Source organism: Pelobates fuscus, chromosome 2 (assembly GCF_036172605.1).
Source record: "Pelobates fuscus isolate aPelFus1 chromosome 2, aPelFus1.pri, whole genome shotgun sequence".
Classification (NCBI taxonomy): domain Eukaryota; kingdom Metazoa; phylum Chordata; class Amphibia; order Anura; family Pelobatidae; genus Pelobates; species Pelobates fuscus.
In genome coordinates, this window is record NC_086318.1 from 355,149,782 (window position 1) to 355,176,010 (window position 26,229).

The 26,229-nt window shown below is 42.7% G+C and overlaps 31 non-coding genes across 31 annotated transcripts; all 31 read right to left on the reverse strand.

Moving 5' to 3' along the window:
• Positions 1–791: 791 nt before the first annotated feature.
• LOC134590075 (U1 spliceosomal RNA) lies at positions 792–958 on the reverse strand. The gene has a single exon (XR_010087053.1). It is a non-coding gene; the product is annotated as a U1 spliceosomal RNA (small nuclear RNA).
• Positions 959–1,435: 477 nt separating this feature from the next.
• Positions 1,436–1,576, reverse strand: LOC134592495 (U4 spliceosomal RNA). Its single transcript, XR_010089115.1, has one exon. It is a non-coding gene; the product is annotated as a U4 spliceosomal RNA (small nuclear RNA).
• Positions 1,577–2,475: 899 nt separating this feature from the next.
• On the reverse strand, positions 2,476–2,642 carry LOC134590076 (U1 spliceosomal RNA). Its single transcript, XR_010087054.1, has one exon. It is a non-coding gene; the product is annotated as a U1 spliceosomal RNA (small nuclear RNA).
• Positions 2,643–3,113: 471 nt separating this feature from the next.
• LOC134592496 (U4 spliceosomal RNA) lies at positions 3,114–3,254 on the reverse strand. The gene has a single exon (XR_010089116.1). It is a non-coding gene; the product is annotated as a U4 spliceosomal RNA (small nuclear RNA).
• Positions 3,255–4,153: 899 nt separating this feature from the next.
• Positions 4,154–4,320, reverse strand: LOC134590077 (U1 spliceosomal RNA). Its single transcript, XR_010087055.1, has one exon. It is a non-coding gene; the product is annotated as a U1 spliceosomal RNA (small nuclear RNA).
• Positions 4,321–4,790: 470 nt separating this feature from the next.
• On the reverse strand, positions 4,791–4,931 carry LOC134593428 (U4 spliceosomal RNA). The gene has a single exon (XR_010089912.1). It is a non-coding gene; the product is annotated as a U4 spliceosomal RNA (small nuclear RNA).
• Positions 4,932–5,830: 899 nt separating this feature from the next.
• Positions 5,831–5,997, reverse strand: LOC134591328 (U1 spliceosomal RNA). Its single transcript, XR_010088124.1, has one exon. It is a non-coding gene; the product is annotated as a U1 spliceosomal RNA (small nuclear RNA).
• Positions 5,998–6,468: 471 nt separating this feature from the next.
• On the reverse strand, positions 6,469–6,609 carry LOC134592497 (U4 spliceosomal RNA). The gene has a single exon (XR_010089117.1). It is a non-coding gene; the product is annotated as a U4 spliceosomal RNA (small nuclear RNA).
• A 906-nt stretch (positions 6,610–7,515) lies between these two features.
• LOC134590258 (U1 spliceosomal RNA) lies at positions 7,516–7,682 on the reverse strand. The gene has a single exon (XR_010087208.1). It is a non-coding gene; the product is annotated as a U1 spliceosomal RNA (small nuclear RNA).
• Positions 7,683–8,151: 469 nt separating this feature from the next.
• On the reverse strand, positions 8,152–8,292 carry LOC134592498 (U4 spliceosomal RNA). The gene has a single exon (XR_010089118.1). It is a non-coding gene; the product is annotated as a U4 spliceosomal RNA (small nuclear RNA).
• Positions 8,293–9,191: 899 nt separating this feature from the next.
• Positions 9,192–9,358, reverse strand: LOC134590949 (U1 spliceosomal RNA). Its single transcript, XR_010087799.1, has one exon. It is a non-coding gene; the product is annotated as a U1 spliceosomal RNA (small nuclear RNA).
• Positions 9,359–9,829: 471 nt separating this feature from the next.
• LOC134592500 (U4 spliceosomal RNA) lies at positions 9,830–9,970 on the reverse strand. Its single transcript, XR_010089119.1, has one exon. It is a non-coding gene; the product is annotated as a U4 spliceosomal RNA (small nuclear RNA).
• An 899-nt stretch (positions 9,971–10,869) lies between these two features.
• LOC134590078 (U1 spliceosomal RNA) lies at positions 10,870–11,036 on the reverse strand. Its single transcript, XR_010087056.1, has one exon. It is a non-coding gene; the product is annotated as a U1 spliceosomal RNA (small nuclear RNA).
• Positions 11,037–11,513: 477 nt separating this feature from the next.
• LOC134592501 (U4 spliceosomal RNA) lies at positions 11,514–11,654 on the reverse strand. The gene has a single exon (XR_010089120.1). It is a non-coding gene; the product is annotated as a U4 spliceosomal RNA (small nuclear RNA).
• Positions 11,655–12,553: 899 nt separating this feature from the next.
• On the reverse strand, positions 12,554–12,720 carry LOC134590080 (U1 spliceosomal RNA). The gene has a single exon (XR_010087057.1). It is a non-coding gene; the product is annotated as a U1 spliceosomal RNA (small nuclear RNA).
• A 471-nt stretch (positions 12,721–13,191) lies between these two features.
• LOC134592502 (U4 spliceosomal RNA) lies at positions 13,192–13,332 on the reverse strand. The gene has a single exon (XR_010089121.1). It is a non-coding gene; the product is annotated as a U4 spliceosomal RNA (small nuclear RNA).
• An 899-nt stretch (positions 13,333–14,231) lies between these two features.
• LOC134590081 (U1 spliceosomal RNA) lies at positions 14,232–14,398 on the reverse strand. The gene has a single exon (XR_010087058.1). It is a non-coding gene; the product is annotated as a U1 spliceosomal RNA (small nuclear RNA).
• Positions 14,399–14,868: 470 nt separating this feature from the next.
• On the reverse strand, positions 14,869–15,009 carry LOC134592503 (U4 spliceosomal RNA). The gene has a single exon (XR_010089122.1). It is a non-coding gene; the product is annotated as a U4 spliceosomal RNA (small nuclear RNA).
• An 899-nt stretch (positions 15,010–15,908) lies between these two features.
• On the reverse strand, positions 15,909–16,075 carry LOC134591330 (U1 spliceosomal RNA). The gene has a single exon (XR_010088125.1). It is a non-coding gene; the product is annotated as a U1 spliceosomal RNA (small nuclear RNA).
• A 471-nt stretch (positions 16,076–16,546) lies between these two features.
• Positions 16,547–16,687, reverse strand: LOC134592504 (U4 spliceosomal RNA). The gene has a single exon (XR_010089123.1). It is a non-coding gene; the product is annotated as a U4 spliceosomal RNA (small nuclear RNA).
• A 906-nt stretch (positions 16,688–17,593) lies between these two features.
• On the reverse strand, positions 17,594–17,760 carry LOC134590259 (U1 spliceosomal RNA). The gene has a single exon (XR_010087209.1). It is a non-coding gene; the product is annotated as a U1 spliceosomal RNA (small nuclear RNA).
• A 469-nt stretch (positions 17,761–18,229) lies between these two features.
• Positions 18,230–18,370, reverse strand: LOC134592506 (U4 spliceosomal RNA). The gene has a single exon (XR_010089124.1). It is a non-coding gene; the product is annotated as a U4 spliceosomal RNA (small nuclear RNA).
• An 899-nt stretch (positions 18,371–19,269) lies between these two features.
• Positions 19,270–19,436, reverse strand: LOC134591202 (U1 spliceosomal RNA). The gene has a single exon (XR_010088014.1). It is a non-coding gene; the product is annotated as a U1 spliceosomal RNA (small nuclear RNA).
• A 471-nt stretch (positions 19,437–19,907) lies between these two features.
• LOC134592508 (U4 spliceosomal RNA) lies at positions 19,908–20,048 on the reverse strand. The gene has a single exon (XR_010089125.1). It is a non-coding gene; the product is annotated as a U4 spliceosomal RNA (small nuclear RNA).
• Positions 20,049–20,947: 899 nt separating this feature from the next.
• Positions 20,948–21,114, reverse strand: LOC134591481 (U1 spliceosomal RNA). Its single transcript, XR_010088255.1, has one exon. It is a non-coding gene; the product is annotated as a U1 spliceosomal RNA (small nuclear RNA).
• Positions 21,115–21,591: 477 nt separating this feature from the next.
• On the reverse strand, positions 21,592–21,732 carry LOC134593776 (U4 spliceosomal RNA). Its single transcript, XR_010090210.1, has one exon. It is a non-coding gene; the product is annotated as a U4 spliceosomal RNA (small nuclear RNA).
• Positions 21,733–22,631: 899 nt separating this feature from the next.
• Positions 22,632–22,798, reverse strand: LOC134590419 (U1 spliceosomal RNA). Its single transcript, XR_010087346.1, has one exon. It is a non-coding gene; the product is annotated as a U1 spliceosomal RNA (small nuclear RNA).
• Positions 22,799–23,269: 471 nt separating this feature from the next.
• LOC134592509 (U4 spliceosomal RNA) lies at positions 23,270–23,410 on the reverse strand. The gene has a single exon (XR_010089126.1). It is a non-coding gene; the product is annotated as a U4 spliceosomal RNA (small nuclear RNA).
• An 899-nt stretch (positions 23,411–24,309) lies between these two features.
• On the reverse strand, positions 24,310–24,476 carry LOC134590420 (U1 spliceosomal RNA). Its single transcript, XR_010087347.1, has one exon. It is a non-coding gene; the product is annotated as a U1 spliceosomal RNA (small nuclear RNA).
• Positions 24,477–24,947: 471 nt separating this feature from the next.
• Positions 24,948–25,088, reverse strand: LOC134592510 (U4 spliceosomal RNA). Its single transcript, XR_010089127.1, has one exon. It is a non-coding gene; the product is annotated as a U4 spliceosomal RNA (small nuclear RNA).
• An 899-nt stretch (positions 25,089–25,987) lies between these two features.
• Positions 25,988–26,154, reverse strand: LOC134590421 (U1 spliceosomal RNA). Its single transcript, XR_010087348.1, has one exon. It is a non-coding gene; the product is annotated as a U1 spliceosomal RNA (small nuclear RNA).
• Between the last annotated feature and the right edge of the window lie 75 nt (positions 26,155–26,229).

Genomic DNA, 26,229 nt, shown 5'->3' on the forward strand with positions numbered 1-26,229 from the left:
ATATTCTAATTAGGCCCGCTTCCTCCTACAGGGAAGCTTAAACCCCAACAAATTCCTCGGTCTTCTTATATGGCATCTTGGAATGGTTCCAAACCTATAACAGAGAGTGAGGGCAACCATATCTTGCAGCAAACCTTGTACAATTTTTTTTCTCTCTTTGGAAACAGTTTTGCCAAGATTCTACTACAGCAGCCATTAGGCAGAGTACACAATCCGCTGGTCTACGTTCGTCCCCAAAGTCACACATTTCATGACTCCATCGATAGGAATGACCCTTGCCTAGCACCTGTCTTCTCTTCATCCACACTCAACAGGGCTGAAAGAACATTTGTGGTGGCTTTTTCAAAATTCCATGGTGTTCATTAGTAAGTGCTAGCGACCACCCAGCTATTCCTAAGGTTTGGTCTGATTGTCTCAAGCGGCAATTCACTGATTTGATCCAGAAAATCTTTTTTTCCCAGAAATTCAATCAAACGTTACGTTCTGTTGGAAGACGTAATATAGGTCTCCAATTCTTTATTTCTTCCATTGCATTGAAGCATACAATAAATCAAAAGAAGTCAGGATAAAAAAATGATGAAAAAAAAGCTGAAAAGTTAAAATAAAAAGTGAAATTCTGGCTTAAAACTGGTCTCCAGAAAACATAGATAATAAAAATGATCAAGCCTAGGAAATGATTGTCGCTGCCTGCTTGATGTGGAAAGTAAGAGCCAAAGAAGACGGGTGCCGTGGCTGAAATTATCCTTCGTCAGAATTGGTGAAGTTCTCTATTTTTGTCAAACAAGCAAACACAGGGGAAAGCGCGAACGCAGTCCCCCACTACCATAAATTATGCAGTCGAGTTTCCCACATTTGAGGAAATCGCAGAGGTCAACTGGTACGGAGTGCAATGAACCAGCCTCACTCTGGGAGAGCCACCTTAGGGATCATGGCTATTGCTCCCCTGCCAGGTAAGTATGACATGACGGGTACATTCAAAGGCACGCCCGCTGGGAAGCCTTTCCTTTAGGCTGTGGTGAAATAATAAAGCAAGTTAAAAAAAAAAAAAAAAAAAAGCAAATAAATAATCCAAATGATAGAAGGCTACAAAAGATTACCAAACCTCGTGGCTGATCGTTGTTTTCCTTAGCTACCAGTAATTTTAGTGCCTTCAGGTGGTTAGGTGTGAATAATTGAGCTGGATTCAGGGTGCGAAGGAGCAATTTGCATAAAGGCAAATGCTAGGCCAATGAGCCGAAGGATGGGAATTCGTAGCATGTAGTGAGAATAGTGTGCTGCCGGAAACAAGTGAATTCAGTGGGAGAGAAAGGTAAAAGGGAAATGCTAAGAAGCCAGCGGAAGGAATGGTGCAACAGAGCTCAGGAAGAAACGGGAGTCACGTAAGACACGCCCTAGACATGGGGCGCCATAAACTTTTATTAAACCAATCTTTCAGTCTCCTTAGAGCCTGTCAAAAATTGCCAATGCTGACTGTATTTCAAGTCATCATGGCGGGGTATTGGGTAAAGTTTTCAATTAGCAATAATCACGCCTCGGATTGACCTCATGGGCTACGATACTGCCACTGCGCAAAGCTAGCTGTTCAAGTGGGCCAGCTTTTAAGAGCTACCACGTAAGGACACTTTAAGACAGCGGTGAGAAAAAGTTCATGACCATAAGCCATTGCAAAGGATTATGGGAGGCAATATTCTAATTAGGCCCGCTTCCTCCTACAGGGAAGCTTAAACCCCAACAAATTCCTCGGTCTTCTTATATGGCATCTTGGAATGGTTCCAAACCTATAACAGAGAGTGAGGGCAACCATATCTTGCAGCAAACCTTGTACAATTTTTTTTCTCTCTTTGGAAACAGTTTTGCCAAGATTCTACTACAGCAGCCATTAGGCAGAGTACACAATCCGCTTGTCTACGTTCGTCCCCAAAGTCACACATTTCATGACTCCATCGATAGGAATGACCCTTGCCTAGCACCTGTCTTCTCTTCATCCACACTCAACAGGGCTGAAAGAACATTTGTGGTGGCTTTTTCAAAATTCCATGGTGTTCATTAGTAAGTGCTAGCGACCACCCAGCTATTCCTAAGGTTTGGTCTGATTGTCTCAAGCGGCAATTCACTGATTTGATCCAGAAAATCTTTTTTTCCCAGAAATTCAATCAAACGTTACGTTCTGTTGGAAGACGTAATATAGGTCTCCAATTCTTTATTTCTTCCATTGCATTGAAGCATACAATAAATCAAAAGAAGTCAGGATAAAAAAATGATGAAAAAAAAGCTGAAAAGTTAAAATAAAAAGTGAAATTCTGGCTTAAAACTGGTCTCCAGAAAACATAGATAATAAAAATGATCAGGCCTAGGAAATGATTGTCGCTGCCTGCTTGATGTGGAAAGTAAGAGCCAAAGAATACGGGTGCCGTGGCTGAAATTATCCTTCGTCAGAATTGGTGAAGTTCTCTATTTTTGTCAAACAAGCAAACACAGGGGAAAGCGCGAACGCAGTCCCCCACTACCATAAATTATGCAGTCGAGTTTCCCACATTTGAGGAAATCGCAGAGGTCAACTGGTACGGAGTGCAATGAACCAGCCTCACTCTGGGAGAGCCACCTTAGGGATCATGGCTATTGCTCCCCTGCCAGGTAAGTATGACATGACGGGTACATTCAAAGGCACGCCCGCTGGGAAGCCTTTCCTTTAGGCTGTGGTGAAATAATAAAGCAAGTAAAAAAAAAAAAAAAGCAAATAAATAATCCAAATGATAGAAGGCTACAAAAGATTACCAAACCTCGTGGCTGATCGTTGTTTTCCTTAGCTACCAGTAATTTTAGTGCCTTCAGGTGGTTAGGTGTGAATAATTGAGCTGGATTCAGGGTGCGAAGGAGCAATTTGCATAAAGGCAAATGCTAGGCCAATGAGCCGAAGGATGGGAATTCGTAGCATGTAGTGAGAATAGTGTGCTGCCGGAAACAAGTGAATTCAGTGGGAGAGAAATGTAAAAGGGAAATGCTAAGAAGCCAGCGGAAGGAATGGTGCAACAGAGCTCAGGAAGAAACGGGAGTCACGTAAGACACGCCCTAGACATGGGGCGCCATAAACTTTTATTAAACCAATCTTTCAGTCTCCTTAGAGCCTGTCAAAAATTGCCAATGCTGACTGTATTTCAAGTCATCATGGCGGGGTATTGGGTAAAGTTTTCAATTAGCAATAATCACGCCTCGGATTGACCTCATGGGCTACGATACTGCCACTGCGCAAAGCTAGCTGTTCAAGTGGGCCAGCTTTTAAGAGCTACCACGTAAGGACACTTTAAGACAGCGGTGAGAAAAAGTTCATGACCATAAGCCATTGCAAAGGATTATGGGAGGCAATATTCTAATTAGGCCCGCTTCCTCCTACAGGGAAGCTTAAACCCCAACAAATTCCTCGGTCTTCTTATATGGCATCTTGGAATGGTTCCAAACCTATAACAGAGAGTGAGGGCAACCATATCTTGCAGCAAACCTTGTACAATTTTTTTTCTCTCTTTGGAAACAGTTTTGCCAAGATTCTACTACAGCAGCCATTAGGCAGAGTACACAATCCGCTGGTCTACGTTCGTCCCCAAAGTCACACATTTCATGACTCCATCGATAGGAATGACCCTTGCCTAGCACCTGTCTTCTCTTCATCCACACTCAACAGGGCTGAAAGAACATTTGTGGTGGCTTTTTCAAAATTCCATGGTGTTCATTAGTAAGTGCTAGCGACCACCCAGCTATTCCTAAGGTTTGGTCTGATTGTCTCAAGCGGCAATTCACTGATTTGATCCAGAAAATCTTTTTTTCCCAGAAATTCAATCAAACGTTACGTTCTGTTGGAAGACGTAATATAGGTCTCCAATTCTTTATTTCTTCCATTGCATTGAAGCATACAATAAATCAAAAGAAGTCAGGATAAAAAAATGATGAAAAAAAAGCTGAAAAGTTAAAATAAAAAGTGAAATTCTGGCTTAAAACTGGTCTCCAGAAAACATAGATAATAAAAATGATCAAGCCTAGGAAATGATTGTCGCTGCCTGCTTGATGTGGAAAGTAAGAGCCAAAGAAGACGGGTGCCGTGGCTGAAATTATCCTTCGTCAGAATTGGTGAAGTTCTCTATTTTTGTCAAACAAGCAAACACAGGGGAAAGCGCGAACGCAGTCCCCCACTACCATAAATTATGCAGTCGAGTTTCCCACATTTGAGGAAATCGCAGAGGTCAACTGGTACGGAGTGCAATGAACCAGCCTCACTCTGGGAGAGCCACCTTAGGGATCATGGCTATTGCTCCCCTGCCAGGTAAGTATGACATGACGGGTACATTCAAAGGCACGCCCGCTGGGAAGCCTTTCCTTTAGGCTGTGGTGAAATAATAAAGCAAGTTAAAAAAAAAAAAAGCAAATAAATAATCCAAATGATAGAAGGCTACAAAAGATTACCAAACCTCGTGGCTGATCGTTGTTTTCCTTAGCTACCAGTAATTTTAGTGCCTTCAGGTGGTTAGGTGTGAATAATTGAGCTGGATTCAGGGTGCGAAGGAGCAATTTGCATAAAGACAAATGCTAGGCCAATGAGCCGAAGGATGGGAATTCGTAGCATGTAGTGAGAATAGTGTGCTGCCGGAAACAAGTGAATTCAGTGGGAGAGAAAGGTAAAAGGGAAATGCTAAGAAGCCAGCGGAAGGAATGGTGCAACAGAGCTCAGGAAGAAACGGGAGTCACGTAAGACACGCCCTAGACATGGGGCGCCATAAACTTTTATTAAACCAATCTTTCAGTCTCCTTAGAACCTGTCAAAAATTGCCAATGCTGACTGTATTTCAAGTCATCATGGCGGGGTATTGGGTAAAGTTTTCAATTAGCAATAATCACGCCTCGGATTGACCTCATGGGCTACGATACTGCCACTGCGCAAAGCTAGCTGTTCAAGTGGGCCAGCTTTTAAGAGCTACCACGTAAGGACACTTTAAGACAGCGGTGAGAAAAAGTTCATGACCATAAGCCATTGCAAAGGATTATGGGAGGCAATATTCTAATTAGGCCCGCTTCCTCCTACAGGGAAGCTTAAACCCCAACAAATTCCTCGGTCTTCTTATATGGCATCTTGGAATGGTTCCAAACCTATAACAGAGAGTGAGGGCAACCATATCTTGCAGCAAACCTTGTACAATTTTTTTTCTCTCTTTGGAAACAGTTTTGCCAAGATTCTACTACAGCAGCCATTAGGCAGAGTACACAATCCGCTTGTCTACGTTCGTCCCCAAAGTCACACATTTCATGACTCCATCGATAGGAATGACCCTTGCCTAGCACCTGTCTTCTCTTCATCCACACTCAACAGGGCTGAAAGAACATTTGTGGTGGCTTTTTCAAAATTCCATGGTGTTCATTAGTAAGTGCTAGCGACCACCCAGCTATTCCTAAGGTTTGGTCTGATTGTCTCAAGCGGCAATTCACTGATTTGATCCAGAAAATCTTTTTTTCCCAGAAATTCAATCAAACGTTACGTTCTGTTGGAAGACGTAATATAGGTCTCCAATTCTTTATTTCTTCCATTGCATTGAAGCATACAATAAATCAAAAGAAGTCAGGATAAAAAAATGATGAAAAAAAAGCTGAAAAGTTAAAATAAAAAGTTAAATTCTGGCTTAAAACTGGTCTCCAGAAAACATAGATAATAAAAATGATCAAGCCTAGGAAATGATTGTCGCTGCCTGCTTGATGTGGAAAGTAAGAGCCAAAGAAGACGGGTGCCGTGGCTGAAATTATCCTTCATCAGAATTGGTGAAGTTCTCTATTTTTGTCAAACAAGCAAACACAGGGGAAAGCGCGAACGCAGTCCCCCACTACCATAAATTATGCAGTTGAGTTTCCCACATTTGAGGAAATCGCAGAGGTCAACTGGTACGGAGTGCAATGAACCAGCCTCACTCTGGGAGAGCCACCTTAGGAATCATGGCTATTGCTCCCCTGCCAGGTAAGTATGACATGACGGGTACATTCAAAGGCACGCCCGCTGGGAAGCCTTTCCTTTAGGCTGTGGTGAAATAATAAAGCAAGTTAAAAAAAAAAAAAAGCAAATAAATAATCCAAATGATAGAAGGCTACAAAAGATTACCAAACCTCGTGGCTGATCGTTGTTTTCCTTAGCTACCAGTAATTTTAGTGCCTTCAGGTGGTTAGGTGTGAATAATTGAGCTGGATTCAGGGTGCGAAGGAGCAATTTGCATAAAGGCAAATGCTAGGCCAATGAGCCGAAGGATGGGAATTCGTAGCATGTAGTGAGAATAGTGTGCTGCCGGAAACAAGTGAATTCAGTGGGAGAGAAAGGTAAAAGGGAAATGCTAAGAAGCCAGCGGAAGGAATGGTGCAACAGAGCTCAGGAAGAAACGGGAGTCACGTAAGACACGCCCTAGACATGGGGCGCCATAAACTTTTATTAAACCAATCTTTCAGTCTCCTTAGAGCCTGTCAAAAATTGCCAATGCTGACTGTATTTCAAGTCATCATGGCGGGGTATTGGGTAAAGTTTTCAATTAGCAATAATCACGCCTCGGATTGACCTCATGGGCTACGATACTGCCACTGCGCAAAGCTAGCTGTTCAAGTGGGCCAGCTTTTAAGAGCTACCACGTAAGGACACTTTAAGACAGCGGTGAGAAAAAGTTCATGACCATAAGCCATTGCAAAGGATTATGGGAGGCAATATTCTAATTAGGCCCGCTTCCTCCTACAGGGAAGCTTAAACCCCAACAAATTCCTCGGTCTTCTTATATGGCATCTTGGAATGGTTCCAAACCTATAACAGAGAGTGAGGGCAACCATATCTTGCAGCAAACCGTGTACAATTTTTTTCTCTCTTTGGAAACAGTTTTGCCAAGATTCTACTACAGCAGCCATTAGGCAGAGTACACAATCCGCTGGTCTACGTTCGTCCCCAAAGTCACACATTTCATGACTCCATCGATAGGAATGACCCTTGCCTAGCACCTGTCTTCTCTTCATCCACACTCAACAGGGCTGAAAGAACATTTGTGGTGGCTTTTTCAAAATTCCATGGTGTTCATTAGTAAGTGCTAGCGACCACCCAGCTATTCCTAAGGTTTGGTCTGATTGTCTCAAGCGGCAATTCACTGCCTTGATCCAGAAAATCTTTTTTTCCCAGAAATTCAATCAAACGTAACGTTCTGTTGGAAGACGTAATATAGGTCTCCAATTCTTTATTTCTTCCATTGCATTGAAGCATACAATAAATCAAAAGAAGTCAGAATAAAAAAATGATGAAAAAAAAGCTGAAAAGTTAAAATAAAAAGTGAAATTCTGGCTTAAAACTGGTCTCCAGAAAACATAGATAATAAAAATGATCAAGCCTAGGAAATGATTGTCGCTGCCTGCTTGATGCGGAAAGTAAGAGCCAAAGAAGACGGGTGCCGTGGCTGAAATTATCCTTCATCAGAATTGGTGAAGTTCTCTATTTTTGTCAAACAAGCAAACACAGGGGAAAGCGGGAAAGCGCGAACGCAGTCCCCCACTACCATAAATTATGCAGTCGAGTTTCCCACATTTGAGGAAATCGCAGAGGTCAACTGGTACGGAGTGCAATGAACCAGCCTCACTCTGGGAGAGCCACCTTAGGGATCATGGCTATTTCTCCCCTGCCAGGTAAGTATGACATGACGGGTACATTCAAAGGCACGCCCGCTGGGAAGCCTTTCCTTTATTATGGTGAAATAATAAAGCAAGTAAAAAAAAAAAAAAAGCAAATAAATAATCCAAATGATAGAAGGCTACAAAAGATTACCAAACCTCGTGGCTGATCGTTGTTTTCCTTAGCTACCAGTAATTTTAGTGCCTTCAGGTGGTTAGGTGTGAATAATTGAGCTGGATTCAGGGTGCGAAGGAGCAATTTGCATAAAGGCAAATGCTAGGCCAATGAGCCGAAGGATGGGAATTCGTAGCATGTAGTGAGAATAGTGTGCTGCCGGAAACAAGTGAATTCAGTGGGAGAGAAAGGTAAAAGGGAAATGCTAAGAAGCCAGCGGAAGGAATGGTGCAACAGAGCTCAGGAAGAAACGGGAGTCACGTAAGACACGCCCTAGACATGGGGCGCCATAAACTTTTATTAAACCAATCTTTCAGTCTCCTTAGAGCCTGTCAAAAATTGCCAATGCTGACTGTATTTCAAGTCATCATGGCGGGGTATTGGGTAAAGTTTTCAATTAGCAATAATCACGCCTCGGATTGACCTCATGGGCTACGATACTGCCACTGCGCAAAGCTAGCTGTTCAAGTGGGCCAGCTTTTAAGAGCTACCACGTAAGGACACTTTAAGACAGCGGTGAGAAAAAGTTCATGACCATAAGCCATTGCAAAGGATTATGGGAGGCAATATTCTAATTAGGCCCGCTTCCTCCTACAGGGAAGCTTAAACCCCAACAAATTCCTCGGTCTTCTTATATGGCATCTTGGAATGGTTCCAAACCTATAACAGAGAGTGAGGGCAACCATATCTTGCAGCAAACCTTGTACAATTTTTTTTCTCTCTTTGGAAACAGTTTTGCCAAGATTCTACTACAGCAGCCATTAGGCAGAGTACACAATCCGCTGGTCTACGTTCGTCCCCAAAGTCACACATTTCATGACTCCATCGATAGGAATGACCCTTGCCTAGCACCTGTCTTCTCTTCATCCACACTCAACAGGGCTGAAAGAACATTTGTGGTGGCTTTTTCAAAATTCCATGGTGTTCATTAGTAAGTGCTAGCGACCACCCAGCTATTCCTAAGGTTTGGTCTGATTGTCTCAAGCGGCAATTCACTGCCTTGATCCAGAAAATCTTTTTTTCCCAGAAATTCAATCAAACGTTACGTTCTGTTGGAAGACGTAATATAGGTCTCCAATTCTTTATTTCTTCCATTGCATTGAAGCATACAATAAATCAAAAGAAGTCAGGATAAAAAAATGATGAAAAAAAAGCTGAAAAGTTAAAATAAAAAGTGAAATTCTGGCTTAAAACTGGTCTCCAGAAAACATAGATAATAAAAATGATCAAGCCTAGGAAATGATTGTCGCTGCCTGCTTGATGCGGAAAGTAAGAGCCAAAGAAGACGGGTGCCGTGGCTGAAATTATCCTTCATCAGAATTGGTGAAGTTCTCTATTTTTGTCAAACAAGCAAACACAGGGGAAAGCGCGAACGCAGTCCCCCACTACCATAAATTATGCAGTTGAGTTTCCCACATTTGAGGAAATCGCAGAGGTCAACTGGTACGTAGTGCAATGAACCAGCCTCACTCTGGGAGAGCCACCTTAGGGATCATGGCTATTGCTCCCCTGCCAGGTAAGTATGACATGACGGGTACATTCAAAGGCACGCCCGCTGGGAAGCCTTTCCTTTAGGCTATGGTGAAATAATAAAGCAAGTAAAAAAAAAAAAAAAGCAAATAAATAATCCAAATGATAGAAGGCTACAAAAGATTACCAAACCTCGTGGCTGATCGTTGTTTTCCTTAGCTACCAGTAATTTTAGTGCCTTCAGGTGGTTAGGTGTGAATAATTGAGCTGGATTCAGGGTGCGAAGGAGCAATTTGCATAAAGGCAAATGCTAGGCCAATGAGCCGAAGGATGGGAATTCGTAGCATGTAGTGAGAATAGTGTGCTGCCGGAAACAAGTGAATTCAGTGGGAGAGAAAGGTAAAAGGGAAATGCTAAGAAGCCCGCGGAAGGAATGGTGCAACAGAGCTCAGGAAGAAACGGGAGTCACGTAAGACACGCCCTAGACATGGGGCGCCATAAACTTTTATTAAACCAATCTTTCAGTCTCCTTAGAGCCTGTCAAAAATTGCCAATGCTGACTGTATTTCAAGTCATCATGGCGGGGTATTGGGTAAAGTTTTCAATTAGCAATAATCACGCCTCGGATTGACCTCATGGGCTACGATACTGCCACTGCGCAAAGCTAGCTGTTCAAGTGGGCCAGCTTTTAAGAGCTACCACGTAAGGACACTTTAAGACAGCGGTGAGAAAAAGTTCATGACCATAAGCCATTGCAAAGGATTATGGGAGGCAATATTCTAATTAGGCCCGCTTCCTCCTACAGGGAAGCTTAAACCCCAACAAATTCCTCGGTCTTCTTATATGGCATCTTGGAATGGTTCCAAACCTATAACAGAGAGTGAGGGCAACCATATCTTGCAGCAAACCTTGTACAATTTTTTTTCTCTCTTTGGAAACAGTTTTGCCAAGATTCTACTACAGCAGCCATTAGGCAGAGTACACAATCCGCTGGTCTACGTTCGTCCCCAAAGTCACACATTTCATGACTCCATCGATAGGAATGACCCTTGCCTAGCACCTGTCTTCTCTTCATCCACACTCAACAGGGCTGAAAGAACATTTGTGGTGGCTTTTTCAAAATTCCATGGTGTTCATTAGTAAGTGCTAGCGACCACCCAGCTATTCCTAAGGTTTGGTCTGATTGTCTCAAGCGGCAATTCACTGATTTGATCCAGAAAATCTTTTTTTCCCAGAAATTCAATCAAACGTTACGTTCTGTTGGAAGACGTAATATAGGTCTCCAATTCTTTATTTCTTCCATTGCATTGAAGCATACAATAAATCAAAAGAAGTCAGGATAAAAAAATGATGAAAAAAAAGCTGAAAAGTTAAAATAAAAAGTGAAATTCTGGCTTAAAACTGGTCTCCAGAAAACATAGATAATAAAAATGATCAAGCCTAGGAAATGATTGTCGCTGCCTGCTTGATGTGGAAAGTAAGAGCCAAAGAAGACGGGTGCCGTGGCTGAAATTATCCTTCGTCAGAATTGGTGAAGTTCTCTATTTTTGTCAAACAAGCAAACACAGGGGAAAGCGCGAACGCAGTCCCCCACTACCATAAATTATGCAGTCGAGTTTCCCACATTTGAGGAAATCGCAGAGGTCAACTGGTACGGAGTGCAATGAACCAGCCTCACTCTGGGAGAGCCACCTTAGGGATCATGGCTATTGCTCCCCTGCCAGGTAAGTATGACATGACGGGTACATTCAAAGGCACGCCCGCTGGGAAGCCTTTCCTTTAGGCTGTGGTGAAATAATAAAGCAAGTTAAAAAAAAAAAAAAAAAAAAGCAAATAAATAATCCAAATGATAGAAGGCTACAAAAGATTACCAAACCTCGTGGCTGATCGTTGTTTTCCTTAGCTACCAGTAATTTTAGTGCCTTCAGGTGGTTAGGTGTGAATAATTGAGCTGGATTCAGGGTGCGAAGGAGCAATTTGCATAAAGGCAAATGCTAGGCCAATGAGCCGAAGGATGGGAATTCGTAGCATGTAGTGAGAATAGTGTGCTGCCGGAAACAAGTGAATTCAGTGGGAGAGAAAGGTAAAAGGGAAATGCTAAGAAGCCAGCGGAAGGAATGGTGCAACAGAGCTCAGGAAGAAACGGGAGTCACGTAAGACACGCCCTAGACATGGGGCGCCATAAACTTTTATTAAACCAATCTTTCAGTCTCCTTAGAGCCTGTCAAAAATTGCCAATGCTGACTGTATTTCAAGTCATCATGGCGGGGTATTGGGTAAAGTTTTCAATTAGCAATAATCACGCCTCGGATTGACCTCATGGGCTACGATACTGCCACTGCGCAAAGCTAGCTGTTCAAGTGGGCCAGCTTTTAAGAGCTACCACGTAAGGACACTTTAAGACAGCGGTGAGAAAAAGTTCATGACCATAAGCCATTGCAAAGGATTATGGGAGGCAATATTCTAATTAGGCCCGCTTCCTCCTACAGGGAAGCTTAAACCCCAACAAATTCCTCGGTCTTCTTATATGGCATCTTGGAATGGTTCCAAACCTATAACAGAGAGTGAGGGCAACCATATCTTGCAGCAAACCTTGTACAATTTTTTTTCTCTCTTTGGAAACAGTTTTGCCAAGATTCTACTACAGCAGCCATTAGGCAGAGTACACAATCCGCTTGTCTACGTTCGTCCCCAAAGTCACACATTTCATGACTCCATCGATAGGAATGACCCTTGCCTAGCACCTGTCTTCTCTTCATCCACACTCAACAGGGCTGAAAGAACATTTGTGGTGGCTTTTTCAAAATTCCATGGTGTTCATTAGTAAGTGCTAGCGACCACCCAGCTATTCCTAAGGTTTGGTCTGATTGTCTCAAGCGGCAATTCACTGATTTGATCCAGAAAATCTTTTTTTCCCAGAAATTCAATCAAACGTTACGTTCTGTTGGAAGACGTAATATAGGTCTCCAATTCTTTATTTCTTCCATTGCATTGAAGCATACAATAAATCAAAAGAAGTCAGGATAAAAAAATGATGAAAAAAAAGCTGAAAAGTTAAAATAAAAAGTTAAATTCTGGCTTAAAACTGGTCTCCAGAAAACATAGATAATAAAAATGATCAAGCCTAGGAAATGATTGTCGCTGCCTGCTTGATGTGGAAAGTAAGAGCCAAAGAAGACGGGTGCCGTGGCTGAAATTATCCTTCGTCAGAATTGGTGAAGTTCTCTATTTTTGTCAAACAAGCAAACACAGGGGAAAGCGCGAACGCAGTCCCCCACTACCATAAATTATGCAGTCGAGTTTCCCACATTTGAGGAAATCGCAGAGGTCAACTGGTACGGAGTGCAATGAACCAGCCTCACTCTGGGAGAGCCACCTTAGGGATCATGGCTATTGCTCCCCTGCCAGGTAAGTATGACATGACGGGTACATTCAAAGGCACGCCCGCTGGGAAGCCTTTCCTTTAGGCTGTGGTGAAATAATAAAGCAAGTAAAAAAAAAAAAAAAGCAAATAAATAATCCAAATGATAGAAGGCTACAAAAGATTACCAAACCTCGTGGCTGATCGTTGTTTTCCTTAGCTACCAGTAATTTTAGTGCCTTCAGGTGGTTAGGTGTGAATAATTGAGCTGGATTCAGGGTGCGAAGGAGCAATTTGCATAAAGGCAAATGCTAGGCCAATGAGCCGAAGGATGGGAATTCGTAGCATGTAGTGAGAATAGTGTGCTGCCGGAAACAAGTGAATTCAGTGGGAGAGAAATGTAAAAGGGAAATGCTAAGAAGCCAGCGGAAGGAATGGTGCAACAGAGCTCAGGAAGAAACGGGAGTCACGTAAGACACGCCCTAGACATGGGGCGCCATAAACTTTTATTAAACCAATCTTTCAGTCTCCTTAGAGCCTGTCAAAAATTGCCAATGCTGACTGTATTTCAAGTCATCATGGCGGGGTATTGGGTAAAGTTTTCAATTAGCAATAATCACGCCTCGGATTGACCTCATGGGCTACGATACTGCCACTGCGCAAAGCTAGCTGTTCAAGTGGGCCAGCTTTTAAGAGCTACCACGTAAGGACACTTTAAGACAGCGGTGAGAAAAAGTTCATGACCATAAGCCATTGCAAAGGATTATGGGAGGCAATATTCTAATTAGGCCCGCTTCCTCCTACAGGGAAGCTTAAACCCCAACAAATTCCTCGGTCTTCTTATATGGCATCTTGGAATGGTTCCAAACCTATAACAGAGAGTGAGGGCAACCATATCTTGCAGCAAACCTTGTACAATTTTTTTTCTCTCTTTGGAAACAGTTTTGCCAAGATTCTACTACAGCAGCCATTAGGCAGAGTACACAATCCGCTGGTCTACGTTCGTCCCCAAAGTCACACATTTCATGACTCCATCGATAGGAATGACCCTTGCCTAGCACCTGTCTTCTCTTCATCCACACTCAACAGGGCTGAAAGAACATTTGTGGTGGCTTTTTCAAAATTCCATGGTGTTCATTAGTAAGTGCTAGCGACCACCCAGCTATTCCTAAGGTTTGGTCTGATTGTCTCAAGCGGCAATTCACTGATTTGATCCAGAAAATCTTTTTTTCCCAGAAATTCAATCAAACGTTACGTTCTGTTGGAAGACGTAATATAGGTCTCCAATTCTTTATTTCTTCCATTGCATTGAAGCATACAATAAATCAAAAGAAGTCAGGATAAAAAAATGATGAAAAAAAAGCTGAAAAGTTAAAATAAAAAGTGAAATTCTGGCTTAAAACTGGTCTCCAGAAAACATAGATAATAAAAATGATCAAGCCTAGGAAATGATTGTCGCTGCCTGCTTGATGTGGAAAGTAAGAGCCAAAGAAGACGGGTGCCGTGGCTGAAATTATCCTTCGTCAGAATTGGTGAAGTTCTCTATTTTTGTCAAACAAGCAAACACAGGGGAAAGCGCGAACGCAGTCCCCCACTACCATAAATTATGCAGTCGAGTTTCCCACATTTGAGGAAATCGCAGAGGTCAACTGGTACGGAGTGCAATGAACCAGCCTCACTCTGGGAGAGCCACCTTAGGGATCATGGCTATTGCTCCCCTGCCAGGTAAGTATGACATGACGGGTACATTCAAAGGCACGCCCGCTGGGAAGCCTTTCCTTTAGGCTGTGGTGAAATAATAAAGCAAGTTAAAAAAAAAAAAAGCAAATAAATAATCCAAATGATAGAAGGCTACAAAAGATTACCAAACCTCGTGGCTGATCGTTGTTTTCCTTAGCTACCAGTAATTTTAGTGCCTTCAGGTGGTTAGGTGTGAATAATTGAGCTGGATTCAGGGTGCGAAGGAGCAATTTGCATAAAGACAAATGCTAGGCCAATGAGCCGAAGGATGGGAATTCGTAGCATGTAGTGAGAATAGTGTGCTGCCGGAAACAAGTGAATTCAGTGGGAGAGAAAGGTAAAAGGGAAATGCTAAGAAGCCAGCGGAAGGAATGGTGCAACAGAGCTCAGGAAGAAACGGGAGTCACGTAAGACACGCCCTAGACATGGGGCGCCATAAACTTTTATTAAACCAATCTTTCAGTCTCCTTAGAGCCTGTCAAAAATTGCCAATGCTGACTGTATTTCAAGTCATCATGGCGGGGTATTGGGTAAAGTTTTCAATTAGCAATAATCACGCCTCGGATTGACCTCATGGGCTACGATACTGCCACTGCGCAAAGCTAGCTGTTCAAGTGGGCCAGCTTTTAAGAGCTACCACGTAAGGACACTTTAAGACAGCGGTGAGAAAAAGTTCATGACCATAAGCCATTGCAAAGGATTATGGGAGGCAATATTCTAATTAGGCCCGCTTCCTCCTACAGGGAAGCTTAAACCCCAACAAATTCCTCGGTCTTCTTATATGGCATCTTGGAATGGTTCCAAACCTATAACAGAGAGTGAGGGCAACCATATCTTGCAGCAAACCTTGTACAATTTTTTTTCTCTCTTTGGAAACAGTTTTGCCAAGATTCTACTACAGCAGCCATTAGGCAGAGTACACAATCCGCTTGTCTACGTTCGTCCCCAAAGTCACACATTTCATGACTCCATCGATAGGAATGACCCTTGCCTAGCACCTGTCTTCTCTTCATCCACACTCAACAGGGCTGAAAGAACATTTGTGGTGGCTTTTTCAAAATTCCATGGTGTTCATTAGTAAGTGCTAGCGACCACCCAGCTATTCCTAAGGTTTGGTCTGATTGTCTCAAGCGGCAATTCACTGATTTGATCCAGAAAATCTTTTTTTCCCAGAAATTCAATCAAACGTTACGTTCTGTTGGAAGACGTAATATAGGTCTCCAATTCTTTATTTCTTCCATTGCATTGAAGCATACAATAAATCAAAAGAAGTCAGGATAAAAAAATGATGAAAAAAAAGCTGAAAAGTTAAAATAAAAAGTTAAATTCTGGCTTAAAACTGGTCTCCAGAAAACATAGATAATAAAAATGATCAAGCCTAGGAAATGATTGTCGCTGCCTGCTTGATGTGGAAAGTAAGAGCCAAAGAAGACGGGTGCCGTGGCTGAAATTATCCTTCATCAGAATTGGTGAAGTTCTCTATTTTTGTCAAACAAGCAAACACAGGGGAAAGCGCGAACGCAGTCCCCCACTACCATAAATTATGCAGTTGAGTTTCCCACATTTGAGGAAATCGCAGAGGTCAACTGGTACGGAGTGCAATGAACCAGCCTCACTCTGGGAGAGCCACCTTAGGAATCATGGCTATTGCTCCCCTGCCAGGTAAGTATGACATGACGGGTACATTCAAAGGCACGCCCGCTGGGAAGCCTTTCCTTTAGGCTGTGGTGAAATAATAAAGCAAGTTAAAAAAAAAAAAAAGCAAATAAATAATCCAAATGATAGAAGGCTACAAAAGATTACCAAACCTCGTGGCTGATCGTTGTTTTCCTTAGCTACCAGTAATTTTAGTGCCTTCAGGTGGTTAGGTGTGAATAATTGAGCTGGATTCAGGGTGCGAAGGAGCAATTTGCATAAAGGCAAATGCTAGGCCAATGAGCCGAAGGATGGGAATTCGTAGCATGTAGTGAGAATAGTGTGCTGCCGGAAACAAGTGAATTCAGTGGGAGAGAAAGGTAAAAGGGAAATGCTAAGAAGCCAGCGGAAGGAATGGTGCAACAGAGCTCAGGAAGAAACGGGAGTCACGTAAGACACGCCCTAGACATGGGGCGCCATAAACTTTTATTAAACCAATCTTTCAGTCTCCTTAGAGCCTGTCAAAAATTGCCAATGCTGACTGTATTTCAAGTCATCATGGCGGGGTATTGGGTAAAGTTTTCAATTAGCAATAATCACGCCTCGGATTGACCTCATGGGCTACGATACTGCCACTGCGCAAAGCTAGCTGTTCAAGTGGGCCAGCTTTTAAGAGCTACCACGTAAGGACACTTTAAGACAGCGGTGAGAAAAAGTTCATGACCATAAGCCATTGCAAAGGATTATGGGAGGCAATATTCTAATTAGGCCCGCTTCCTCCTACAGGGAAGCTTAAACCCCAACAAATTCCTCGGTCTTCTTATATGGCATCTTGGAATGGTTCCAAACCTATAACAGAGAGTGAGGGCAACCATATCTTGCAGCAAACCGTGTACAATTTTTTTCTCTCTTTGGAAACAGTTTTGCCAAGATTCTACTACAGCAGCCATTAGGCAGAGTACACAATCCGCTGGTCTACGTTCGTCCCCAAAGTCACACATTTCATGACTCCATCGATAGGAATGACCCTTGCCTAGCACCTGTCTTCTCTTCATCCACACTCAACAGGGCTGAAAGAACATTTGTGGTGGCTTTTTCAAAATTCCATGGTGTTCATTAGTAAGTGCTAGCGACCACCCAGCTATTCCTAAGGTTTGGTCTGATTGTCTCAAGCGGCAATTCACTGCCTTGATCCAGAAAATCTTTTTTTCCCAGAAATTCAATCAAACGTTACGTTCTGTTGGAAGACGTAATATAGGTCTCCAATTCTTTATTTCTTCCATTGCATTGAAGCATACAATAAATCAAAAGAAGTCAGAATAAAAAAATGATGAAAAAAAAGCTGAAAAGTTAAAATAAAAAGTGAAATTCTGGCTTAAAACTGGTCTCCAGAAAACATAGATAATAAAAATGATCAAGCCTAGGAAATGATTGTCGCTGCCTGCTTGATGCGGAAAGTAAGAGCCAAAGAAGACGGGTGCCGTGGCTGAAATTATCCTTCATCAGAATTGGTGAAGTTCTCTATTTTTGTCAAACAAGCAAACACAGGGGAAAGCGGGAAAGCGCGAACGCAGTCCCCCACTACCATAAATTATGCAGTCGAGTTTCCCACATTTGAGGAAATCGCAGAGGTCAACTGGTACGGAGTGCAATGAACCAGCCTCACTCTGGGAGAGCCACCTTAGGGATCATGGCTATTTCTCCCCTGCCAGGTAAGTATGACATGACGGGTACATTCAAAGGCACGCCCGCTGGGAAGCCTTTCCTTTATTATGGTGAAATAATAAAGCAAGTAAAAAAAAAAAAAAAGCAAATAAATAATCCAAATGATAGAAGGCTACAAAAGATTACCAAACCTCGTGGCTGATCGTTGTTTTCCTTAGCTACCAGTAATTTTAGTGCCTTCAGGTGGTTAGGTGTGAATAATTGAGCTGGATTCAGGGTGCGAAGGAGCAATTTGCATAAAGGCAAATGCTAGGCCAATGAGCCGAAGGATGGGAATTCGTAGCATGTAGTGAGAATAGTGTGCTGCCGGAAACAAGTGAATTCAGTGGGAGAGAAAGGTAAAAGGGAAATGCTAAGAAGCCAGCGGAAGGAATGGTGCAACAGAGCTCAGGAAGAAACGGGAGTCACGTAAGACACGCCCTAGACATGGGGCGCCATAAACTTTTATTAAACCAATCTTTCAGTCTCCTTAGAGCCTGTCAAAAATTGCCAATGCTGACTGTATTTCAAGTCATCATGGCGGGGTATTGGGTAAAGTTTTCAATTAGCAATAATCACGCCTCGGATTGACCTCATGGGCTACGATACTGCCACTGCGCAAAGCTAGCTGTTCAAGTGGGCCAGCTTTTAAGAGCTACCACGTAAGGACACTTTAAGACAGCGGTGAGAAAAAGTTCATGACCATAAGCCATTGCAAAGGATTATGGGAGGCAATATTCTAATTAGGCCCGCTTCCTCCTACAGGGAAGCTTAAACCCCAACAAATTCCTCGGTCTTCTTATATGGCATCTTGGAATGGTTCCAAACCTATAACAGAGAGTGAGGGCAACCATATCTTGCAGCAAACCTTGTACAATTTTTTTTCTCTCTTTGGAAACAGTTTTGCCAAGATTCTACTACAGCAGCCATTAGGCAGAGTACACAATCCGCTGGTCTACGTTCGTCCCCAAAGTCACACATTTCATGACTCCATCGATAGGAATGACCCTTGCCTAGCACCTGTCTTCTCTTCATCCACACTCAACAGGGCTGAAAGAACATTTGTGGTGGCTTTTTCAAAATTCCATGGTGTTCATTAGTAAGTGCTAGCGACCACCCAGCTATTCCTAAGGTTTGGTCTGATTGTCTCAAGCGGCAATTCACTGCCTTGATCCAGAAAATCTTTTTTTCCCAGAAATTCAATCAAACGTTACGTTCTGTTGGAAGACGTAATATAGGTCTCCAATTCTTTATTTCTTCCATTGCATTGAAGCATACAATAAATCAAAAGAAGTCAGGATAAAAAAATGATGAAAAAAAAGCTGAAAAGTTAAAATAAAAAGTGAAATTCTGGCTTAAAACTGGTCTCCAGAAAACATAGATAATAAAAATGATCAAGCCTAGGAAATGATTGTCGCTGCCTGCTTGATGCGGAAAGTAAGAGCCAAAGAAGACGGGTGCCGTGGCTGAAATTATCCTTCATCAGAATTGGTGAAGTTCTCTATTTTTGTCAAACAAGCAAACACAGGGGAAAGCGCGAACGCAGTCCCCCACTACCATAAATTATGCAGTTGAGTTTCCCACATTTGAGGAAATCGCAGAGATCAACTGGTACGTAGTGCAATGAACCAGCCTCACTCTGGGAGAGCCACCTTAGGGATCATGGCTATTGCTCCCCTGCCAGGTAAGTATGACATGACGGGTACATTCAAAGGCACGCCCGCTGGGAAGCCTTTCCTTTAGGCTATGGTGAAATAATAAAGCAAGTAAAAAAAAAAAAAAAGCAAATAAATAATCCAAATGATAGAAGGCTACAAAAGATTACCAAACCTCGTGGCTGATCGTTGTTTTCCTTAGCTACCAGTAATTTTAGTGCCTTCAGGTGGTTAGGTGTGAATAATTGAGCTGGATTCAGGGTGCGAAGGAGCAATTTGCATAAAGGCAAATGCTAGGCCAATGAGCCGAAGGATGGGAATTCGTAGCATGTAGTGAGAATAGTGTGCTGCCGGAAACAAGTGAATTCAGTGGGAGAGAAAGGTAAAAGGGAAATGCTAAGAAGCCCGCGGAAGGAATGGTGCAACAGAGCTCAGGAAGAAACGGGAGTCACGTAAGACACGCCCTAGACATGGGGCGCCATAAACTTTTATTAAACCAATCTTTCAGTCTCCTTAGAGCCTGTCAAAAATTGCCAATGCTGACTGTATTTCAAGTCATCATGGCGGGGTATTGGGTAAAGTTTTCAATTAGCAATAATCACGCCTCGGATTGACCTCATGGGCTACGATACTGCCACTGCGCAAAGCTAGCTGTTCAAGTGGGCCAGCTTTTAAGAGCTACCACGTAAGGACACTTTAAGACAGCGGTGAGAAAAAGTTCATGACCATAAGCCATTGCAAAGGATTATGGGAGGCAATATTCTAATTAGGCCCGCTTCCTCCTACAGGGAAGCTTAAACCCCAACAAATTCCTCGGTCTTCTTATATGGCATCTTGGAATGGTTCCAAACCTATAACAGAGAGTGAGGGCAACCATATCTTGCAGCAAACCTTGTACAATTTTTTTTCTCACTTTGGAAACAGTTTTGCCAAGATTCTACTACAGCAGCCATTAGGCAGAGTACACAATCCGCTGGTCTACGTTCGTCCCCAAAGTCACACATTTCATGACTCCATCGATAGGAATGACCCTTGCCTAGCACCTGTCTTCTCTTCATCCACACTCAACAGGGCTGAAAGAACATTTGTGGTGGCTTTTTCAAAATTCCATGGTGTTCATTAGTAAGTGCTAGCGACCACCCAGCTATTCCTAAGGTTTGGTCTGATTGTCTCAAGCGGCAATTCACTGCCTTGATCCAGAAAATCTTTTTTTCCCAGAAATTCAATCAAACGTTACGTTCTGTTGGAAGACGTAATATAGGTCTCCAATTCTTTATTTCTTCCATTGCATTGAAGCATACAATAAATCAAAAGAAGTCAGGATAAAAAAATGATGAAAAAAAAGCAGAAAAGTTAAAATAAAAAGTGAAATTTTGGCTTAAAACTGGTCTCCAGAAAACATAGATAATAAAAATGATCAAGCCTAGGAAATGATTGTCGCTGCCTGCTTGATGTGGAAAGTAAGAGCCAAAGAAGACAGGTGCCGTGGCTGAAATTATCCTTCGTCAGAATTGGTGAAGTTCTCTATTTTTGTCAAACAAGCAAACACAGGGGAAAGCGCGAACGCAGTCCCCCACTACCATAAATTATGCAGTTGAGTTTCCCACATTTGAGGAAATCGCAGAGGTCAACTGGTACGGAGTGCAATAAACCAGCCTCACTCTGGGAGAGCCACCTTAGGAATCATGGCTATTGCTCCCCTGCCAGGTAAGTATGACATGACGGGTACATTCAAAGGCACGCCCGCTGGGAAGCCTTTCCTTTAGGCTGTGGTGAAATAATAAAGCAAGTTAAAAAAAAAAAAAAAGAAGAGCAAATAAATAATCCAAATGATAGAAGGCTACAAAAGATTACCAAACCTCGTGGCTGATCGTTGTTTTCCTTAGCTACCAGTAATTTTAGTGCCTTCAGGTGGTTAGGTGTGAATAATTGAGCTGGATTCAGGGTGCGAAGGAGCAATTTACATAAAGGCAAATGCTAGGCCAATGAGCCGAAGGATGGGAATTCATAGCATGTAGTGAGAATAATGTGCTGCCGGAAACAAGTGGATTCAGTGGGAGAGAAAGGTAAAAGGGAAATGCAAGGAAGCCAGCGGAAGGAATGGTGCAACAGAGCTCAGGAAGAAACGGGAGTCACGTAAGACACGCCCTAGACATGGGGCGCCATAAACTTTTTTTAAACCAATCTTTCAGTCTCCTTAGAGCCTGTCAAAAATTGCCAATGCTGACTGTATTTCAAGTCATCATGGCGGGGTATTGGGTAAAGTTTTCAATTAGCAATAATCACGCCTCTGATTGACCTCATGGGCTACGATACTGCCACTGCGCAAAGTTAACTGTTCAAGTGGGCCAGCTTTTAAGAGCTACCACATAAGGACACTTTAAGACAGCGGTGAGAAAAAGTTCATGACCATAAGCCATTGCAAAGGATTGTGGGAGGCAATATTCTAATTAGGCCCGCTTCCTCCTACAGGGAAGCTTAAACCCCAACAAATTCCTCGGTCTTCTTATATGGCATCTTGGAATGGTTCCAAACCTATAACAGAGAGTGAGGGCAACCATATCTTGCAGCAAACCTTGTACAATTTTTTTTCTCTCTTTGGAAACAGTTTTGCCAAGATTCTACTACAGCAGCCATTAGGCAGAGTACACAATCCGCTGGTCTACGTTCGTCCCCAAAGTCACACATTTCATGACTCCATCGATAGGAATGACCCTTGCCTAGCACCTGTCTTCTCTTCATCCACACTCAACAGGGCTGAAAGAACATTTGTGGTGGCTTTTTCAAAATTCCATGGTGTTCATTAGTAAGTGCTAGCGACCACCCAGCTATTCCTAAGGTTTGGTCTGATTGTCTCAAGCGGCAATTCACTGCCTTGATCCAGAAAATCTTTGTTTCCCAGAAATTCAATCAAACGTTACGTTCTGTTGGAAGACGTAATATAGGTCTCCAATTCTTTATTTCTTCCATTGCATTGAAGCATACAATAAATCAAAAGAAGTCAGGATAAAAAAATGATGAAAAAAAAGCTGAAAAGTTAAAATAAAAAGTGAAATTCTGGCTTAAAACTGGTCTCCAGAAAACATAGATAATAAAAATGATCAAGCCTAGGAAATGATTGTCGCTGCCTGCTTGATGTGGAAAGTAAGAGCCAAAGAAGACGGGTGCCGTGGCTGAAATTATCCTTCGTCAGAATTGGTGAAGTTCTCTATTTTTGTCAAACAAGCAAACACAGGGGAAAGCGCGAACGCAGTCCCCCACTACCATAAATTATGCAGTCGAGTTTCCCACATTTGAGGAAATCGCAGAGGTCAACTGGTACGGAGTGCAATGAACCAGCCTCACTCTGGGAGAGCCACCTTAGGGATCATGGCTATTGCTCCTCTGCCAGGTAAGTATGACATGACGGGTACATTCAAAGGCACGCCCGCTGGGAAGCCTTTCCTTTAGGCTGTGGTGAAATAATAAAGCAAGTTAAAAAAAAAAAAAAGCAAATAAATAATCCAAATGATAGAAGGCTACAAAAGATTACCAAACCTCGTGGCTGATCGTTGTTTTCCTTAGCTACCAGTAATTTTAGTGCCTTCAGGTGGTTAGGTGTGAATAATTGAGCTGGATTCAGGGTGCGAAGGAGCAATTTGCATAAAGGCAAATGCTAGGCCAATGAGCCGAAGGATGGGAATTCGTAGCATGTAGTGAGAATAGTGTGCTGCCGGAAACAAGTGAATTCAGTGGGAGAGAAAGGTAAAAGGGAAATGCTAAGAAGCCAGCGGAAGGAATGGTGCAACAGAGCTCAGGAAGAAACGGGAGTCACGTAAGACACGCCCTAGACATGGGGCGCCATAAACTTTTATTAAACCAATCTTTCAGTCTCCTTAGAGCCTGTCAAAAATTGCCAATGCTGACTGTATTTCAAGTCATCATGGCGGGGTATTGGGTAAAGTTTTCAATTAGCAATAATCACGCCTCGGATTGACCTCATGGGCTACGATACTGCCACTGCGCAAAGCTAGCTGTTCAAGTGGGCCAGCTTTTAAGAGCTACCACGTAAGGACACTTTAAGACAGCGGTGAGAAAAAGTTCATGACCATAAGCCATTGCAAAGGATTATGGGAGGCAATATTCTAATTAGGCCCGCTTCCTCCTACAGGGAAGCTTAAACCCCAACAAATTCCTCGGTCTTCTTATATGGCATCTTGGAATGGTTCCAAACCTATAACAGAGAGTGAGGGCAACCATATCTTGCAGCAAACCTTGTACAATTTTTTTTCTCTCTTTGGAAACGGTTTTGCCAAGATTCTACTACAGCAGCCATTAGGCAGAGTACACAATCCGCTGGTCTACGTTCGTCCCCAAAGTCACACATTTCATGACTCCATCGATAGGAATGACCCTTGCCTAGCACCTGTCTTCTCTTCATCCACACTCAACAGGGCTGAAAGAACATTTGTGGTGGCTTTTTCAAAATTCCATGGTGTTCATTAGTAAGTGCTAGCGACCACCCAGCTATTCCTAAGGTTTGGTCTGATTGTCTCAAGCGGCAATTCACTGCCTTGATCCAGAAAATCTTTGTTTCCCAGAAATTCAATCAAACGTTACGTTCTGTTGGAAGACGTAATATAGGTCTCCAATTCTTTATTTCTTCCATTGCATTGAAGCATACAATAAATCAAAAGAAGTCAGGATAAAAAAATGATGAAAAAAAAGCTGAAAAGTTAAAATAAAAAGTGAAATTCTGGCTTAAAACTGGTCTCCAGAAAACATAGATAATAAAAATGATCAAGCCTAGGAAATGATTGTCGCTGCCTGCTTGATGTGGAAAGTAAGAGCCAAAGAAGACGGGTGCCGTGGCTGAAATTATCCTTCGTCAGAATTGGTGAAGTTCTCTATTTTTGTCAAACAAGCAAACACAGGGGAAAGCGCGAACGCAGTCCCCCACTACCATAAATTATGCAGTCGAGTTTCCCACATTTGAGGAAATCGCAGAGGTCAACTGGTACGGAGTGCAATGAACCAGCCTCACTCTGGGAGAGCCACCTTAGGGATCATGGCTATTGCTCCTCTGCCAGGTAAGTATGACATGACGGGTACATTCAAAGGCACGCCCGCTGGGAAGCCTTTCCTTTAGGCTGTGGTGAAATAATAAAGCAAGTTAAAAAAAAAAAAAAGCAAATAAATAATCCAAATGATAGAAGGCTACAAAAGATTACCAAACCTCGTGGCTGATCGTTGTTTTCCTTAGCTACCAGTAATTTTAGTGCCTTCAGGTGGTTAGGTGTGAATAATTGAGCTGGATTCAGGGTGCGAAGGAGCAATTTGCATAAAGGCAAATGCTAGGCCAATGAGCCGAAGGATGGGAATTCGTAGCATGTAGTGAGAATAGTGTGCTGCCGGAAACAAGTGAATTCAGTGGGAGAGAAAGGTAAAAGGGAAATGCTAAGAAGCCAGCGGAAGGAATGGTGCAACAGAGCTCAGGAAGAAACGGGAGTCACGTAAGACACGCCCTAGACATGGGGCGCCATAAACTTTTATTAAACCAATCTTTCAGTCTCCTTAGAGCCTGTCAAAAATTGCCAATGCTGACTGTATTTCAAGTCATCATGGCGGGGTATTGGGTAAAGTTTTCAATTAGCAATAATCACGCCTCGGATTGACCTCATGGGCTACGATACTGCCACTGCGCAAAGCTAGCTGTTCAAGTGGGCCAGCTTTTAAGAGCTACCATGTAAGGACACTTTAAGACAGCGGTGAGAAAAAGTTCATGACCATAAGCCATTGCAAAGGATTATGGGAGGCAATATTCTAATTAGGCCCGCTTCCTCCTACAGGGAAGCTTAAACCCCAACAAATTCCTCGGTCTTCTTATATGGCATCTTGGAATGGTTCCAAACCTATAACAGAGAGTGAGGGCAACCATATCTTGCAGCAAACCTTGTACAATTTTTTTTCTCTCTTTGGAAACGGTTTTGCCAAGATTCTACTACAGCAGCCATTAGGCAGAGTACACAATCCGCTGGTCTACGTTCGTCCCCAAAGTCACACATTTCATGACTCCATCGATAGGAATGACCCTTGCCTAGCACCTGTCTTCTCTTCATCCACACTCAACAGGGCTGAAAGAACATTTGTGGTGGCTTTTTCAAAATTCCATGGTGTTCATTAGTAAGTGCTAGCGACCACCCAGCTATTCCTAAGGTTTGGTCTGATTGTCTCAAGCGGCAATTCACTGCCTTGATCCAGAAAATCTTTGTTTCCCAGAAATTCAATCAAACGTTACGTTCTGTTGGAAGACGTAATATAGGTCTCCAATTCTTTATTTCTTCCATTGCATTGAAGCATACAATAAATCAAAAGAAGTCAGGATAAAAAAATGATGAAAAAAAAGCTGAAACGTTAAAATAAAAAGTGAAATTCTGGCTTAAAACTGGTCTCCAGAAAACATAGATAATAAAAATGATCAAGCCTAGGAAATGATTGTCGCTGCCTGCTTAATGTGGAAAGTAAGAGCCAAAGAAGACGGGTGCCGTGGCTGAAATTATCCTTCGTCAGAATTGGTGAAGTTCTCTATTTTTGTCAAACAAGCAAACACAGGGGAAAGCGCGAACGCAGTCCCCCACTACCATAAATTATGCAGTCGAGTTTCCCACATTTGAGGAAATCGCAGAGGTCAACTGGTACGGAGTGCAATGAACCAGCCTCACTCTGGGAGAGCCACCTTAGGGATCATGGCTATTGCTCCTCTGCCAGGTAAGTATGACATGACGGGTACATTCAAAGGCACGCCCGCTGGGAAGCCTTTCCTTTAGGCTGTGGTGAAATAATAAAGCAAG